The sequence below is a fragment of the Macrotis lagotis genome, chromosome 1 (assembly GCF_037893015.1).
Source record: "Macrotis lagotis isolate mMagLag1 chromosome 1, bilby.v1.9.chrom.fasta, whole genome shotgun sequence".
NCBI lineage: Eukaryota > Metazoa > Chordata > Mammalia > Peramelemorphia > Peramelidae > Macrotis > Macrotis lagotis.
Window position 1 is genome coordinate 474,010,561 of NC_133658.1, and position 4,787 is coordinate 474,015,347.

At 32.0% G+C, this 4,787-nt stretch overlaps 1 protein-coding gene across 1 annotated transcript in view; it reads right to left on the minus strand.

Moving 5' to 3' along the window:
* The window catches only part of LOC141519922 (arylsulfatase H-like), a 40,442-nt gene extending 36,865 nt beyond the window's left edge, over positions 1-3,577 (minus strand). Inside the window, exon 1 of the mRNA XM_074231878.1 lies at positions 3,524-3,577. The gene's annotated coding sequence lies outside the window, so the exon portion shown is untranslated. The remainder of the gene's footprint in view (positions 1-3,523) is intronic.
* Positions 3,578-4,787: the final 1,210 nt, after the last annotated feature.

Sequence of the window (4,787 nt, forward strand, 5' to 3'; positions counted from 1 at the left end):
ATTCATGTAGAGTCATATAGATGATATGTGACGCTCTGAATTTGAACCAATTTCACCTTATATTAAATCTTGCAATCTTCCAATGTACCATAAGTTATTATAAGAGAAAACTTGTTAAGAAGTGAAGCTATCCAAATGTTGAATGATCTCCTTGATAAATACAAGGTTCCCTCAAATGAAGGGTCTTAGGTACTTTCTATATATATCTTATATGCACATGAGTATACATGTTCATTTATGTAAACATGAATGTGTGCAGCATTTACATATGTGTGTATATATGCATATATATATATATATATACACATATGTATATCTAATCTCCCTAAATAGAAGGTGAGCACCTTAAAGATAAGTAGTGTTTTTGTGTTTTTGGTGGTTATCCCTAACACTAGAGTTACTCTCATATGAGAAATACGTAATAAATTATTTCTGATTAACTCTTTGTAAATAGCTAAAATTCTCCAGGAGAATGAAATACCGAATAGTTCAAAAGTCTTAGTGAATTTTTAAGCTATTAAAGCTTTATGAGGTCTTTTGGAATACTAGCACTAATATTTTGCAAAAACTTATTCACTCATTTGATCATAAAATTAGACTAATATTCTATCTGGATATTTATAATCAAAACACCAACAGTTCTTCTATTCTGGCATTCTTGCCATTACTTATAAACTACTGTTCCTATTTTCTCACCTTTCTGATAGAATAATAGCCATGCTATTCAGTGTAACATAAATTTCAGATATTCCTGAGCATTTCTCCCTCAAAACAGTATTATCAAAGATATCCAGTATATAGCACTTTTCAATATTATCAACTGACAGCTCTGAAAGCTAAAATCATCCAGAAGCTGATTACCTTTTCATAGGTCACTGGTCTTAGAACTAGGAAGACCTGGGTTTAAAGTCCTGCCTACCACATATTTTGAGTATGTAATCCTGGCTTACCACTTACTCTCCAGGAAATTCTAGAGAATACGTTATAGAGAAGGTGCCATTATGTACTGGTAGTAAGGGGAGAGAAATAGTTGCTGCACCAAAGAGATCCTAGATTCTATCTCCTTTCCTTATTGCTTTCCCTATAGATTTGTTAATTTTCAAAATGATTCCCCTTTCTTCAAATGTATTTATATTTAATTTTATATATTTCACATTTTTATTCAACAACCTTAATTTTATTGCCTAAGTCATAAAAGTAGCATGAACATACTTCCTCTTAGTACAAGATTAACTTTACTTATATATGTCAACTGCCATTGTCATTTCCTTTGCCTCTTCTTTATAATTTTAAAGGGAAAGGTTGCATAAAAGAAGTAACACGTGATAATAATCTTTTTTTTAGGTTTTTTTTTTTTTTGCAAGGCAAATGGGGTTAAGTGGCTTGCCCAAGGCCAAACAGCTAGGTAATTATTAAGTGTCTGAGACCAGATTTGAACCCAGGTACTCCTGACTCCAAGGCCGGTGCTTTATCCACTATGCCACCTACCCACCCCGATAATAATCTTTATAAAATTTCATCCCACCTTCCCCATACTTTTGAAATTATAATAAGAAGAGAAGGCATTTCTTAACCCATGAAGAGTAATAATAATTTATTTTGCAGGGTCTTTCATCAGAGTGATACAGGAATAATATCTCTTTAAATATGGCATCTGGGGGTGGCTAGGTGGCACAGTGGATAGAGCACCAACCCTGGAGTCAGGAGTACCTGGGTTCAAATTTGGACTCAGACACTTAATAATTACCTAGCTGTATGATCTTGGCCAAGCCACTTAACCCCATTGCCTTGCAAAAACCTAAAAAAAAAAATCTATGGCATCTAAATGAGGAAGTGGGTAACAATAGTATTATTTCTGCTTTTTATAGGAAAAAATGAGCAACAGAAATTAGATGAATAATTGCAACATACCAACATATTCAAGTATATCCTTCCCATTAAATTAAAAGTATGCTATCTTGGAAAGACTATGTTCTAATGACCAAGGATCTTACTGTCTTCTTCAAATACAGAAAGCTGGATATTGTGCTCAAAATACATAGGAGTCAAACTTCCATGATACAGGTTTCAAGAATGTGAGTGCTCTTTTGGTTTTTATTCTTTTCTTGCATCCAAGATCAAACATATCTTTCCTGCGGAAAACCTAGCAACTATGAGGCAGCTAGCATTCTCATATCTTTATTTTTCTATTTTTTTTCCTTTGATAAGTATCCTTTGAACATGAGATTCTGCTAGTCATTTTTTCAGATACATAATATGAGGTAATAGACTCTGACATTTACTTGTGTTACTTTGAGAAAATATATTGTTTGAGGCTCTGTTCTAATCATATGCAAAAAAATGGAACCAGGAATGCCTGCCTTCTCCATAGCCATGATGATGCTATAATAACCCATGAGAGAAAATGTCTAGAACATTTGAATGAACTAGGTAAAAGACATTTTATAAATATCAACTTATCTTCTTAGAGATATGTTGAATAATAAAAAAGTGAAGATTCTGAAAACAAAATTCAGAAACTTCATAGAAGAACATATATAAGTAATATATATTCATATCATACAACGTATTATGATTATCTTAGGTTTCTGATCAAATTAGGTTCATTTGATTTTTCAGTATCTTTTTGACAAGTCTAATACTAGTTTTAAGAGGAGTTTTCTTAGGTATTATTAGATTACACTATTCCTGGGAAAAATCTATTTAATTTCTAAGATCATCTCTGTCCTGAATTTTCCTCAAGCCTAGAGTGATCATTTGATATTTATTATCTTGGCTATGAATACAATGAAAACTGAAGAAGACTAAGCTAGGATTCAATGCTCTTTTGGATTCCTAAAATAATGTAAATTATAAGTAAGGTTTTCCTTCTTTTTCTTTTCTAAATTCCATAGTTTTTTCATGTTCACTTGCTGTTGTAGTCAGAAATGTTCTCAGACATATAGGAAAAAAAACCAGACATTGTCTCAATAAAATTATCTTTTAATGTTTCATATTTCAAATTTTACTAAATTAATTTTATTGCCTGTCATCAAAATATAAGAAAAATAGATCAAAAACTACCTCTTGGAACTGACCAACTTTACTCATATTTATGTAATTTTATCAGTCAACTGGCATCTTTCCCCTTCTTAAATATCTTTTATATATTTTCCAGTGAATTTTCGTATTTTTTTATAATTTTGTTCCTGGGGGAACTAGATTTAACTTCAGATTCTACTTTTCCAAATCACCAAACAACAAAATGCAAAGAATATGATTTGATAACACTAAGGCTGGCCTGTGACACCCTGTGATAGTTATCAATTGAATGTCAGATTTAACTAAAATAATAATCACTTTTCAGATAGAAGTAAAAGTCATGAAATCCATGGTATTTATTAAATATTATATAAGAAATTGGGATATCATGAACTCAATTTCCAACTCAGACTTGAATATCACTAATCCCATCATAATCTAACAGAAAGACAACACATTTTTAGAATAAAAGAAAACATCATATGCGGCACCTTCCACTTACCTCCAGTAGTCTCTGTTAATCCTACATTTGTGAAAGTAGCAAGTGTTCCCAAAGTTCTTGCAACTCTGAAGATCTTACCTAGATAGTTATTAATTTTAGTTAACATTTATTAAACCTCCACTGAACAACAGGTTATCTTGCAGAACATGGTATTAGACTGCCCATTAATTACTTTTACATTTAAAATAACCTATAAAGACAGTTACTGAGCTATTTAAGAAATGAATGACTAGTCAACCTATACTGTCCCCATCACTATTTAAAATAAAACTATAATTTACAGAAATCAATGCAAGATATTTTTAAAAAATCATCTGATCACTACACTCAGGAAGAAAACAGTAGAAAAGCACATGGTTAATAATACTTTGTACTTTATAGTATCTTTTGATCTCAACATCTAATGAACATTACATAATTTAGTCTCTCCATATTCCTCTGAAGTGGTTAGGAATTATAACCTCATTTATTTAATGAGAGAATTGAATCACTGGGAAGTCCTAAATTTAAGTTCATATATTTGAGAGTTCCCAATGTCTTAGTACAATTTTAAGCTTTAATAACTTTAACACTTCTCAGTCACTTTGTATTACTAGAATATTGAAATGAATCTCAAAATCATATGCTCAACCAGATCAACATTCTTAGCAAGTTTCTATTTTCCTACAGCTATGAATTCCAATATGGAAATTAGATGCTAAAGAATTCAGGTTCATCTGATGCTTAAATCACAATTTCCAGGTTAAGCACTTTTCGAAAGGATACTTGAACACAATGACTGAAAGAAATGAAAAATGAAGTATTTCAAATATATTTCTGCTGTTGGAAACATCAATGACAATATGTTTTGTTTTTTTTTTTTGTCAAAGACAAAAATTCCAAATCCCAGACAGCCTTTCAGAACAACCACCAAGTCTGCTCAGACAGATTTTTCATCACAGGACTTCTTGGTGGAAGATCGTCCCAGAGCTTGGACTCCTCTCATTTCATTTCTGAATTAAGGAAAACCACCACATTTTGGAGGCAGATGGTTCCCAGAATGTTCCTTTAAGGGAATAGGTAAGCCTCTATTTAAGTTGGAAAAGAATGATTACATGTCACAAATAACCATTTTGACAAGTGGCAGGGCAAGCAGTAACAAATAAGCATAATTGGCAAGTGACTGACAAACCAACAATGAAAATAATGGAATCTGCTGCCAATGAGCTGATGGGAAATTCCCTGGAAAAATCTCTTTTGGCCTAGGACCAGGATAAGAACATAC